This window comes from Vigna unguiculata, chromosome 1, assembly GCF_037176805.1.
Source record: "Vigna unguiculata cultivar grain cowpea cultivar isolate G323 ecotype 2 chromosome 1, ASM3717680v1, whole genome shotgun sequence".
NCBI lineage: Eukaryota > Viridiplantae > Streptophyta > Magnoliopsida > Fabales > Fabaceae > Vigna > Vigna unguiculata.
In genome coordinates, this window is record NC_140792.1 from 37,408,913 (window position 1) to 37,424,416 (window position 15,504).

Here is a 15,504-nt window from a genome sequence, read left to right on the forward strand (position 1 = left end):
TTTGATAGAGGCCGTACCCCACCAAATTAAAACATATTAAATGCAGTACATGAAAGTGAACCAAGTCGTCTCCCAACGACCAATATTTTCATTCAAAGCCAATTTTCCAGATGAACACAACAATAAAACACAGGGGGGAGGGGGGTTGGCAGACAGATTCAGTATGCTAATCAATAGATTAATTTAAATGCTACAGTGACTAAAACCGTATTGACATCCCTGATTCAAATGCAATTTCACTTATCATTGGCCACCAAATTAACACCAACCCTGCCTTGTCTCAATCCACTAGATAATAATTCACTAAGCGAAAATTACAATCTAGCTTCATTATGCAATTAAGCAATGCACACATCCTTAAATTCGTGACAGCCAAGCTACTACATTAAGCATGAACGTATCTTAAACAAAACACATGCAATTACTCTGTAAATTAAGCATTGACAGATTCACCACATGCATTCCACGAATTCAGAACAAAAACATGGCAGATTTCACAAAACAAGCACAACCTCAAAGCTTCATTGCATTTTTCATCAAGGAGTCAATACACGAATTTAGCTAGACATGGAAATGAGTAATTAAACACTTCAAAACTGAAATCACAAAAATCAGAACCAAGAACCAAGAACCAAGAACCCTTCAAATCTGAAAACGCAATTTAAGATCAAAAATTGAGATTTCAAAGCTTAAATGGAATGCAAAACAGTGTTATCATATATAAATGCGAAAACCCTATGAATGGGTATTGTTCCAAGTCAATAAAATCCACAAACCGAACTGCCCAACCAAGAAAACGAATTCCAAACGTAAAACCCTCAATGGGTGCTGTCAAATATGCATAAAAACGGTAAAAATGAGCCAAAAACGTGAAAAACCGCAAGGGGGACGTCCATGGAAGCTTGGAGAACGAAAATGGAGGTTTTGAAGAGAGGTTGAAGATGAATGAGCGGCTGCCTTCTTCTCATGCAGACCTAATTCGTGGTCATATCACCCATGCCACTCAGAATTACAAAACTGCCATTATAAGCCGCAGAATTACAAAAATGCCACTATGGGCCTCAAATGTTGACCCATTGACTTTGCTGACGTGGAAATGACATGGAAATAATGTGGCAATGATGTGGAAAGTTTCTTCAACTAAATATTAATGTCCAAGCTCCAAAATTGCTTCACCCAAATACCTAAAAGTAATTAAAAACAAAAATTAGGCCAAATAATGTGAAATTAGTCCAAATTCGGAACAGTGGCCCAATAAAGCCCAACAGATGAAAAACACTCTAATGATGAACAATTAAGCACTAATCAACTGTCTAATGGGTGCACAAAGGCTAGTGGAATAGAAGAAAATAATGACTCATCAGTTGCTTCGCGGGGGTCTGTCTGGTCTGGTTTTTTGCAGGTACCGTGGTGGCTGTCGCATTGGCGCAATCGACATCGATTTCTGTCACGGTGGCCTACGGTTCTGTTTGGAACGGAGGTGGAGGATTCTCGCAATGTAGGTGTGTTCGCGTCTGGTTTCGCGTCTTCTCCAGGCAGCTTTTTTCGTCGCAGGTGGCTGCGTGGTGGCCGGCGCCGCAGTGATTGGGATTTCGCGTCAGAAAGTGCCCTTGTCGTCGATCTGATTCGTAGTGGTTCTGCAACGCGTGGCTTCGTCAACGTGTGGTGGTTCGTCGTGGCAGCCTGGTTTCGCGAGACATCTGCTGGCTCTGGTTTCGTCGCAGCGGAGGTGGCTCGCAACACCGATCTGGTTGTGTTCGCGTAGGTGGCTCGCAACGGCGGCAATCTGGTTCGAGACGGTGGCTTCCCAAGCGGCAATTTGATTTTCCAGGCCCTTTTTTTGGCTGTCAATGGCTGTGGTTTGCTCTAAAGTGTGCCGGCAGAGATTCTGTTTAGGGGTTAGTCCATGCGCGTGGGAGAAGATAAAAACCTGATAACCAGAGCAAAAGTTATGGTCCTTTGAAGTTTCACTTAAAATTAGTCCAAATTTTTTTTGAATCTCTTAACTCAGACCATACCAATTGCTCTAGCTATTTTTCCTATCAAGTTCAACGTCTTAGAAGTGGGGAAAAAAATTTTCAAATTAAAACAAGCTCCGTAGCTACCAAACCAAAAATCCAGAAGTTAAATGCCAGATTCGGACACTATTCAAACACTATTCACTACTACAAATGACACTATTCATGCGCGCCGCGACACTATTTACTACACTAAACAGAAACACACAGGAATGGAAACAGACACTGAACTTAACACAACATTAACATCACAATGAACATATACCAACTCAACCACACTTGAACTACACACACACCAAAACACAGAACACAAACACACTAAAAATTTTACTTTGAACGAAACGATTGGTCCCCGGCAACGGCGCCAAATTTGATAGAGGCCGTACCCCACCAAATTAAAACATATTAAATGCAGTACATGAAAGTGAACCAAGTCGTCTCCCAACGACCAATATTTTCATTCAAAGCCAATTTTCCAGATGAACACAACAATAAAACACAGGGGGGAGGGGGGTTGACAGACAGATTCAGAATGCTAATCAATAGATTAATTTAAATGCTACAGTGACTAAAACCGTATTGACATCCCTGATTCAAACGCAATTTCACTTATCATAGGCCACCAAATTAACATCAACCCTGCCTTGTCTCAATCCACTAGATAATAATTCACTAAGCGAAAATTACAATCTAGCTTCATTATGCAATTAAGCATTGCACACTGTAACATCCCTAAGGAATATTACTTAAAAAGAAATATTTAAAATAAATAATTGCATTAATTAATCGCCTCAATAAACATCCCAACGCGGGAAAATTCTTTTTCATTAAATTAGCGCGCCAAAAACTCATAATCAATTCATAATTCATTACAAGTTTCCAAAATTTGCATTTAAACATAATTACAATGAATCAAAACCCTAGAGCTAAGCCCATGCTAGCCCTCACTCCGCCATCTGAGTCTCCTCAGCACCACCTGCATCAACATCTGCTCCCGTGTAACGAATTACACGATCATCGCCACACACAAACAGAAAGGGTGAGCTGAGAAAAACAAAATAATAAACAGGTAATACAAAACAGTTCATTCACCCATCTTAATCATTATCTATGAATCTTGGCCAAGACCCTAACCCCAAGACTTAACAGTCTTCAAATCATACATTTTGTTAGCCTTGGTCTCGGGAATCTGATGCTCACACGAACCTACCCGCTCGTGGTCCTGCTTCTACGAACCTCCCCGCTCGTAGTCCTGCTCTACGGACCTCCCCGCCCGTAGTCCTGCTCTACGGACCTCCCCGCCCGTAGTCCAACACATGTGATCCTCCAGCCCCCGTACCTCCCCGCACGTGGCATCTCTCAACGTGAGCACGGAACATACGAACCTCCCCGCTCGTATCCCCACGTGAGAGTAACTTGATATGAACCTCCCCGCTCATATCATCACATGTTACACCATCCATGAACCTACCCGCTCATGGCACAGCATCTCCCGATCCAAGCATCATTGTCAGCTTTACAAACAACATATCAAATGCAAGTACAACAGCGTTTCCGCCTGGCCCAGCCCATACGCCGCCAGGCGAATTTGCTCCAGACCGCCTGGCGGTATTCACCTCCCGCCAGGCGCCAGCGTTCCCAGACCCCACTGTTTTCTCGCCACCGCCTGGCGGAGTACACCGTGCCGCCAGGCGCCTGCTCAGTGCAGACCCTCTCACGCTAAGGCTATCGCCTGGCGGTATTCAATGGACCGCCAGGCGCCATACCAGTAACTCCCTGCTACTGGTTTTGGCACCCAAAATGGGCAATTATGCAATCCCAAAAACGCTTTAGAAGATATTATACACATGTTCTATTAGAGTTAGTGATTCCCAACACCATCACTTTCCAAGTATAGCTCTTGTACCTAATATCGAGAAGTTTAGGCACTCTCTCTCATTACTCCCTCACGGTCAACCACTACTGTAATAACAACACACTCCATTCTCCATCACAAGCACTCAGTTCCAGAAACATTATCAACCTTCTTATTATCATACTTATCTCACGCTGTACTGCTACGCGTCTATTCCACTTAACCTTACATAGCCACCTGACTTTCATCTAAACTCACAAGTCTTCAAAACACATAAAACCCACCACACACCATCAGAATATTTAACAACAATTATACAGGATTCCACACTTTCCAACTCTTGATCCATTGCCTAATTTTATTCGATTTCCTTTATAAATAACTTAGCTCTCAATGACCCATCACATGAACATACTATCAACTACTCTCCACTTCCATGTTCTCTTAACTAAGCATATTAATCCTACTGTGTCCTCTAGCAATTACCTATTTCCTTCTCAGCCTCTCCTCTCACGACCACTTGAAAACCACACGCATCATGCCACTGCCCTCGTCATCGCCTGGCGGCAAGCTAGACGCCGCCAGGCGGAATACCAGAACCCAGGGAAAGTATCCAGGTTGCTGCACCTGCCACGAGCCAAGTTTGCCAGAATCCGCCTTATGCTACCCAGACACTGTCACACCATAATTCATACTTAATTTACTGACCCCATTCCATCAACGTATTGTCCTCGAATTCGTACTCACCATGAACCCTAACACCACCACTCAGTTTCCAAAAACCCCACTCCATTCATATTAACATATAAAGTTATTCTCACACACCATTAGTCCGTAATTCCAATCAATCCATACATTCAATACATAAAATCATCATCAGAAGTCTCAATTACCCTGCATAGGACGCAAATCAACCACAAACGCAATCACCGACGCGTCGCCTGGCGGATATTCATCCCTGCCAGGTGGTTTACGCAACCAGAACACAAAACTACACACAGACAGATGAACCGCCTGGCGGCTCATGCATGCCCGCCAGGCGGTTTCTGGGCAGAACCCAGAAATCACGAAAAACAACGCAGACCAATCAGATAATCGATGCAATTACGATCGTACAAGGCACAACAGAGTGTATACTATTAATAGCACGTAAAAACAACTCCCCTTACCTGGGATTTTGCTTCAATTTGCGAATCAAATGAGTGCGCGCTCCAATCGGAATCTCCTTGCCCTTGCTCACACTCCCACGTTGGTTCTTCCTCTTACTTCCCCTCTGTTTTTCGATCTTAAACCCACCAAGCTTCTGTCCAGAATCCTCTCACGTACCACAGCACCTCTCTTCTCACTAATTCTCTCTCTCTATTGTCTTATGGGTAACCTATTCACTCATTAATTTGCCCAAAACGAAATTTATTAAAAAAAAAAAAAAGGTTTAATAACCATTGAGTGACCCATTCAATCTAATCTTTCAGCCCCTTAAACGACTAGGTTAAGCTGCCCCTTTTAAATTCCATGCAAAAATACAATTTGGCAAAAAGAAATCATTTAGTTCTCATCAAGGTTTGAACCCACACTCATGCACATACCAAACCAAGGCCAAACCACTCAACCAACACATGTTTCATGCTAAATCCCACAATTGTAAGAATTTAACATCATCTACACGAGTTCAATATATAAACACATAAAAACACATAATTTAAATAACATCCAATTGGCACACATAGGACTCGAACCTAAGTCCTCACACACAATAAAGTACTCTCAACCACTTGAGCTAGTACTCTTTTAGGTCACAATTCCTCGCATTTATTGCTTTAAATGTTCTCGCTACCCGTTCTAATTAAATAATTAATTAAATAACTATTTAATTTTCCCGGATCTTACATTACACCCCCCTTTTTAAGATTTTCGTCCTCGAAAATAAGACTTACCAGGGAATAAGTACGGATAGGATTGCTTCATGCGATCCTCCATCTCCCAGGTCATCTCCTGGGTAGTTTCATCCCACAGCACTTTCACAGTCTTAATCTCCTTCCCCCGCAGCTGCTTCACCTGTGAGTCCAGAATTCGCACTGGCCCAGTGCTCACCGTCAAGTCCTCCCGAATCTGAATATCGTCCGACTCTAGTATGTGTGACGGATCTGCAACGTATTTCCTCAACTGGGAAACGTGGAACACATTATGCAGATTCGTCAGGTGTGGTGGTAGGGCTATCTCATAAGCTGCAGCCCCAATTCTCCTCAGAATCTGATAAGGCCCAACAAACCTCGGTGTTAACTTCCTCGATTTGATGGCCCTAACCTTCTCAGAGGTTTGCTGTAAAAACTCAGGACCCAACACCACTGATTCCCCATCCTGGTTCCAACACAGTGGCGTCCTACACCGCCGCCCATACAACGCCTCATACGGAGCCATACCGATGCTGGTGTGATAGCTGTTGTTGTATGTGAACTCCACTAAGGAAAGCATCTCACTCCAACTGCCCATGTGGTCCAATACACAAGCCCTCAATAGATCCTCCAAGGACTGAATGGTACGCTCCGACTGCCCATCAGTTTGAGGATGGTATGCAGAACTCATCCTCAACTGAGTCCCCAACGCTGCCTGCAATGACTGCCAGAAACGAGATGTGAATCTCGGGTCTCTATCTGATACTATGCTGACCGGCACACCATGCAATCTGACCACTTCTCTCACATACAACTCCGCCAACCTGTCCATAGACCACTTTTGATTGATGGCAAGAAAATGAGCACACTTTGTCAATCTGTCCACTATTACCCAGATTGAGTCGTGCCCCTTCACAGACTTCGGCAAGTGAGTGACGAAGTCCATGGCGATACTGTCCCACTTCCACTGAGGAATGTCCAACGACTCAAGTGTACCTCCTGGTCGCTGATGTTCAATCTTGGCCTTCTGACATACCAAGCATGATGCCACAAAGTCTGCAATATCAGTCTTCATCCCATTCCACCAAAAGGACTGTTTCAAGTCATGATACATCTTAGTCATACCTGGATGTATGCTAAGACGGCTTTTATGGCCCTCCTCTAGAATCTGCTTCCTCAACCTCCAATCTCCAGGCACACAGATTCGATCTCTGAACCTCAGAATACCGTCTGTCCCAATCCGGTAGTCTTTCCCCTTCTCGGTCCCTATCCAACTCACAAATTGCTGTAACTCAGCATCATCCTTCTGTCCATCCCTGATAACTCCCAGTACATCACTAGTCAGTGTGAGCATTCCACATTTGATGCAATCCTCACTCAACTGCATACCCAGATTCATATCCCGGAGCTTCTCAATTAGTTCCAACTCCTTCACCATCATAGCTGAGATGTGCATCCGTTTCCGACTCAAGGCATCCGCAACCACATTAGCTTTACCAGGATGGTAAAGCAACTCGAAATCGTAATCCTTGAGATATTCCATCCAGCGTCGCTGCCTCATATTGAGCTCCTTCTGATCGAACAGATATTTCAGGCTTTTATGATCACTGAATACCTGAAATTGGGAGCCATACAAATAGTGCCTCCACGTCTTAAGAGCGAACACTACAGCAGCCAACTCTAGATCGTGGGTAGGGTAGTTTTTCTCGTGTACCTTCAACTGTCTAGAGGCATAAGCCACCGGCCTCTTCTCCTGCATTAATACACAACCCAGACCCTGATAGGATGCGTCGCAGTATACCTCAAACATCTTGCTGGTATCTGGAATAATCAGAATCGGAGCGGTAGTCAACCTCCTTTTCATCTCTTCAAAGCACTCGTCACATTTATCAGTCCACGAGAAGGGTTGATCCTTCCTAGTGAGTTGAGTTAATGGACTCACCATTTTGGAAAACCCTTCCACGAACCTCCTGTAGTACCCAGCCAATCCCAAGAAGCTTCTGACTTCTGTTACAGTTTGAGGCCTCTCCCACTTCAACACCGTCTCAATCTTACTCGGATCCACTGATATACCCCGTGAAGAAATCACGTGCCCCAGAAACTGCACCTCGTCCAACCAAAATTCACACTTGGACAATTTACCATACAGCTGATGCTCCCTCAATACCTCCAGCACAGTCCTCAGATGACCAGCATGCTCCTCTCTAGTCCGTGAATAGATGAGTATGTCATCTATAAACACCACCACGAATTTGTCCAGATACGGTCTAAAGATGCGGTTCATATAATCCATGAAGACAGCTGGGGCGTTTGTCACTCCAAAGGGCATCACGACATACTCGTAATGTCCATATCTCGATCTGAAGGCTGTTTTCTGGACGTCCTCTGGCTTGACTAAGATCTGATGATAGCCAGACCTCAAGTCAATCTTGGAGAACACTCCTGCCCCTCTGAGCTGATCAAGCAGATCGTCGATTCTAGGCAGTGGGTACTTGTTCTTTATCGTCAACTTGTTCAACTGACGATAATCGACGCACAGCCGAGAACTACCGTCTTTCTTCTTTACTAATAGCACCGGGGCTCCCCACGGTGAAGCGCTGGGTCGGATGAATTTCTTCTCTAGCAGGTCTTCTATCTGACTCTTCAACTCTGCTAATTCAGCTGGTGCCATTCTGTATGGCGCTGCCGACACTGGGCCCGCTCCAGGAATTAGATCAATTGAGAAATCTATATCCCGGCTGGGTGGTAACTCGGGTATCTCGTCTGGAAACACGTCGGCATATTCATCCACCACCGGTATCTTACTGATCTGCTCTTCTGTACTCATCTTCTTCTCTTGGGCCACTATCACAAAACAAGTCGACCCATTCTCCATCTCTTTCACTGCCTCTCTAGATGTCACTAACTCTATCCCCTCCGCCTCTGGGAACATAATTTTGCGCCGTCCACAATCAAGCACCACGTGGTTGATAGACAGCCAATCCATTCCCAGTATAACCTCCAATCCCTCCAAGGGCAAGCAGACTAGATTTACTTTGAAGCGTCTGCCCTCCACCTCCATCAAGCATCCAATACAGGCTATGTTTGTTGAAACCTGTCCAGATGCGGGTGTCGAGACTATCAACTCGCATCCGAGGTCACGAGTGGACAACCCCAATTTCTTCACACAGTCATGGGATATGAAGGAGTGCGAAGCTCCTGAGTCAAACAACACTAGCACACTGTTACCATAAAGCAAGCAATGGTCTAGAATCAGGTTACCTGACCGGGTGGCCTCTGTGCTGGTCATGGCGAAAACCCGGCCTGCGGCTCTCGGCCTGTCGGAAGAGGATGGCTGAGGTCGTGAGGCTGGTGCAGTCTTCCTATTAGGACACCTATCTGCAAAGTGTCCTGGCTGGTCACAGGCATAGCACTTACGAGTGCCCATGCCACTGCCTCCGCTGCGGGCGGGTCTAGTACAGTTTCGCTGCAGATGTTCTCCCCCGCAGTTGTAGCACCTAGGTTTCCATGAAGACGCGGTGGGTCTACTGTAGGGCTTCTTCTGGAATCTGCCTTCAGTACTATTCCTTTGTGTACGATTCAACTGACTGGGTCCTTTCTCCAACTGCTCCACACTCTTGGCCTGCTCCACCAAGGTAGGAAATTCTCGTACTCTCAGTGGTACTATGAAACGCCTCAATTCATGTCTGAGGCCGCCCTCAAATTTTCTACAGCGCCACTCCTCCGTCACCGCCTGAGAGTAGAATCTAGAGAGGTACTCAAACCTCTCCACATAGTCCTGCACAGACAAGTTCCCCTGCTGCAGGGTGAGAAACTCTGCCTCGCGCTCATGTTTAGCGCTGTCAGGAAAATATTTCTCCAGGAACCTCGTCCTGAAGTTAACCCAATTCACATCTTCAGCTCTATTTACCATCTGCCGCTGCATACCCATCCACCAATACTCAGCTTCAGTCACTAACAAGAAAGTGGCAAAGTTCAGCTTCTGTGCCTCTGTGCACTCTATCACTCGGAATATCTTCTCACATTCTCGCAACCATGCGTCAGCCTCATCTGGGGTGGCTTTCCCAGTGAATTTAGCCGGTTTGTGACGCATGAAGTCCTCCATCGTCACTGGCCTGACAGGTGGAATCATAGCCCGCGGAGGTGCTGCCACAGGCTGCATCGCATCCACCATCCTATGGATTGCATTAGCAATCTCATCAGCGCCAGCGGTATTTCTACGCCTTCTGTTCGCCATTGCCTGTGCACGCCACATATTTCAGCTGTTAAAATCAAACAGCTAAGGATTAAATCATGCTCTATTAATTCTAACAACGAACACACATCAATCAATTTCACACAACAAACGTAAGCTCACTCCCCAGTTTGCCCCAAAAGCATCAAAACGTTTGCTCTGATACCAAATGTAACATCCCTAAGGAATATTACTTAAAAAGAAATATTTAAAATAAATAATTGCATTAATTAATCGCCTCAATAAACATCCCAACGCGGGAAAATTCTTTTTCATTAAATTAGCGCGCCAAAAACTCATAATCAATTCATAATTCATTACAAGTTTCCAAAATTTGCATTTAAACATAATTACAATGAATCAAAACCCTAGAGCTAAGCCCATGCTAGCCCTCACTCCGCCATCTGAGTCTCCTCAGCACCACCTGCATCAACATCTGCTCCCGTGTAACGAATTACACGATCATCGCCACACACAAACAGAAAGGGTGAGCTGAGAAAAACAAAATAATAAACAGGTAATACAAAACAGTTCATTCACCCATCTTAATCATTATCTATGAATCTTGGCCAAGACCCTAACCCCAAGACTTAACAGTCTTCAAATCATACATTTTGTTAGCCTTGGTCTCGGGAATCTGATGCTCACACGAACCTACCCGCTCGTGGTCCTGCTTCTACGAACCTCCCCGCTCGTAGTCCTGCTCTACGGACCTCCCCGCCCGTAGTCCTGCTCTACGGACCTCCCCGCCCGTAGTCCAACACATGTGATCCTCCAGCCCCCGTACCTCCCCGCACGTGGCATCTCTCAACGTGAGCACGGAACATACGAACCTCCCCGCTCGTATCCCCACGTGAGAGTAACTTGATATGAACCTCCCCGCTCATATCATCACATGTTACACCATCCATGAACCTACCCGCTCATGGCACAGCATCTCCCGATCCAAGCATCATTGTCAGCTTTACAAACAACATATCAAATGCAAGTACAACAGCGTTTCCGCCTGGCCCAGCCCATACGCCGCCAGGCGAATTTGCTCCAGACCGCCTGGCGGTATTCACCTCCCGCCAGGCGCCAGCGTTCCCAGACCCCACTGTTTTCTCGCCACCGCCTGGCGGAGTACACCGTGCCGCCAGGCGCCTGCTCAGTGCAGACCCTCTCACGCTAAGGCTATCGCCTGGCGGTATTCAATGGACCGCCAGGCGCCATACCAGTAACTCCCTGCTACTGGTTTTGGCACCCAAAATGGGCAATTATGCAATCCCAAAAACGCTTTAGAAGATATTATACACATGTTCTATTAGAGTTAGTGATTCCCAACACCATCACTTTCCAAGTATAGCTCTTGTACCTAATATCGAGAAGTTTAGGCACTCTCTCTCATTACTCCCTCACGGTCAACCACTACTGTAATAACAACACACTCCATTCTCCATCACAAGCACTCAGTTCCAGAAACATTATCAACCTTCTTATTATCATACTTATCTCACGCTGTACTGCTACGCGTCTATTCCACTTAACCTTACATAGCCACCTGACTTTCATCTAAACTCACAAGTCTTCAAAACACATAAAACCCACCACACACCATCAGAATATTTAACAACAATTATACAGGATTCCACACTTTCCAACTCTTGATCCATTGCCTAATTTTATTCGATTTCCTTTATAAATAACTTAGCTCTCAATGACCCATCACATGAACATACTATCAACTACTCTCCACTTCCATGTTCTCTTAACTAAGCATATTAATCCTACTGTGTCCTCTAGCAATTACCTATTTCCTTCTCAGCCTCTCCTCTCACGACCACTTGAAAACCACACGCATCATGCCACTGCCCTCGTCATCGCCTGGCGGCAAGCTAGACGCCGCCAGGCGGAATACCAGAACCCAGGGAAAGTATCCAGGTTGCTGCACCTGCCACGAGCCAAGTTTGCCAGAATCCGCCTTATGCTACCCAGACACTGTCACACCATAATTCATACTTAATTTACTGACCCCATTCCATCAACGTATTGTCCTCGAATTCGTACTCACCATGAACCCTAACACCACCACTCAGTTTCCAAAAACCCCACTCCATTCATATTAACATATAAAGTTATTCTCACACACCATTAGTCCGTAATTCCAATCAATCCATACATTCAATACATAAAATCATCATCAGAAGTCTCAATTACCCTGCACAGGACGCAAATCAACCACAAACGCAATCACCGACGCGTCGCCTGGCGGATATTCATCCCTGCCAGGTGGTTTACGCAACCAGAACACAAAACTACACACAGACAGATGAACCGCCTGGCGGCTCATGCATGCCCGCCAGGCGGTTTCTGGGCAGAACCCAGAAATCACGAAAAACAACGCAGACCAATCAGATAATCGATGCAATTACGATCGTACAAGGCACAACAGAGTGTATACTATTAATAGCACGTAAAAACAACTCCCCTTACCTGGGATTTTGCTTCAATTTGCGAATCAAATGAGTGCGCGCTCCAATCGGAATCTCCTTGCCCTTGCTCACACTCCCACGTTGGTTCTTCCTCTTACTTCCCCTCTGTTTTTCGATCTTAAACCCACCAAGCTTCTGTCCAGAATCCTCTCACGTACCACAGCACCTCTCTTCTCACTAATTCTCTCTCTCTATTGTCTTATGGGTAACCTATTCACTCATTAATTTGCCCAAAACGAAATTTATTAAAAAAAAAAAAAAAGGTTTAATAACCATTGAGTGACCCATTCAATCTAATCTTTCAGCCCCTTAAACGACTAGGTTAAGCTGCCCCTTTTAAATTCCATGCAAAAATACAATTTGGCAAAAAGAAATCATTTAGTTCTCATCAAGGTTTGAACCCACACTCATGCACATACCAAACCAAGGCCAAACCACTCAACCAACACATGTTTCATGCTAAATCCCACAATTGTAAGAATTTAACATCATCTACACGAGTTCAATATATAAACACATAAAAACACATAATTTAAATAACATCCAATTGGCACACATAGGACTCGAACCTAAGTCCTCACACACAATAAAGTACTCTCAACCACTTGAGCTAGTACTCTTTTAGGTCACAATTCCTCGCATTTATTGCTTTAAATGTTCTCGCTACCCGTTCTAATTAAATAATTAATTAAATAACTATTTAATTTTCCCGGATCTTACACACACATCCTTAAATTCGTGACAGCCAAGCTACATACATTAAGCATGAACGTATCTTAAACAAAACACATGCAATTACTCTGTAAATTAAGCATTGACAGATTCACCACATGCATTCCACGAATTCAGAACAAAAACATGGCAGATTTCACAAAACAAGCACAACCTCAAAGCTTCATTGCATTTTTCATCAAGGAGTCAATACACGAATTTAGCTAGACATGGAAATGAGTAATTAAACACTTCAAAACTGAAATCACAAAAATCAGAACCAAGAACCAAGAACCAAGAACCCTTCAAATCTGAAAACACAATTTAAGAGCAAAAATTGAGATTTCAAAGCTTAAATGGAATGCAAAACAGTGTTATCATATATAAATGCGAAAACCCCATGAATGGGTATTGTTCCAAGTTAATAAAATCCACAAACCGAACTGCCTAACCAAGAAAACGAATTCCAAACGTAAAACCCTCAATGGGTGCTGTCAAATATGCATAAAAACGGTAAAAATGAGCCAAAAACGTGAAACACCACAAGGGGGACGTCCATGGAAGTTTGGAGAACGAAAATGGAGGTTTTGAAGAGAGGTTGAAGATGAATGAGCGGCTGCCTTCTTCTCATGCAGACCTAATTCGTGGTCAAATCACCCATGCCACTCAGAATTACAAAACTGCCATTATAAGCCGCAGAATTACAAAAATGCCACTATGGGCCTCAAATGTTGACCCATTGACTTTGCTGACGTGGAAATGACATGGAAATGATGTGGCAATGATGTGGAAAGTTTCTTCAACTAAATATTAATGTCCAAGCTCCAAAATTGCTTCACCCAAATACCTAAAAATAATTAAAAACAAAAATTAGGCCAAATAATGTGAAATTAGTCCAAATTCGGAACAGTGGCCCAATAAAGCCCAACAGATGAAAAACACTCTAATGATGAACAATTAAGCACTAATCAACTGTCTAATGGGTGCACAAAGGCTAGTGGAATAGAAGAAAATAATGACTCATCAGTTGCTTCGCGGGGGTCTGTCTGGTCTGGTTTTTTGCAGGTACCGTGGTGGCTGTCGCATTGGCGCAATCGACATCGATTTCTGTCACAGTGGCCTGCGGTTCTGTTTGGAACGGAGGTGGAGGATTCTCGCAATGTAGGTGTGTTCGCGTCTGCTTCGCAAGAGGCAATTTGATTTTCCAGGCCCTTTTTTTGGCCGTCAATGGCTGGGGTTTCCTCTAAAGTGTGCCGACAGAGATTCTGTTTAGGGGTTAGTTCATGCGTGTGGGAGAAGATAAAAACCTGATAACCAGAGCAAAAGTTATGGTCCTTTGAAGTTTCACTTAAAATCAGTCCAAAATTTTTTTGAATCTCTTAACTCAGACCATACCAATTGCTCTAGCTATTTTTCCTATCAAGTTCAATGTCTTAGAAGTGGGGAAAAAAAATTTCAAGTTCAAACAAGCTCCGTAGCTACCAAAACAAAAATCCAGAAGTTAAATGCCAGATTCGGACACTATTCAAACACCATTCACTACTACAAATGACACTATTCATGCGCGCCGCGACACTATTCACTACACTAAACAGAAACACACAGGAATGGAAACAGACACTGAACTTAACACAACATTAACATCACAATGAACATATACCAACTCAACCACACTTGAACTACACACACACCAAAACACAGAACACAAACACACTGAAAATTTTACTTTGAACGAAACGATTGGTCCCCGGCAACGGCGCCAAATTTGATAGAGGCCGTACCCCACCAAATTAAAACATATTAAATGCAGTACATGAAAGTGAACCAAGTCGTCTCCCAACGACCAATATTTTCATTCAAAGCCAATTTTCCAGATGAACACAACAATAAAACACAGGGGGGAGGGGGGTTGGCAGACAGATTCAGAATGCTAATCAATAGATTAATTTAAATGCTACAGTGACTAAAACCGTATTGACATCCCTGATTCAAACACAATTTCACTTATCCTTGGCCACCAAATTAACACCAACCCTGCCTTGTCTCAATCCACTAGATAATAATTCACTAAGCGAAAATTACAATCTAGCTTCATTATGCAATTAAGCAATGCACACATCCTTAAATTCGTGACAGCCAAGCTACATACATTAAGCATGAACGTATCTTAAACAAAACACATGCAATTACTCTGTAAATTAAGCATTGACAGATTCACCACATGCATTCCACGAATTCAGAACAAAAACATGGCAGATTTCACAAAACAAGCACAACCTCAAAGCTTCATTGCATTTTTCATCAAGGATTCAATACACGAATT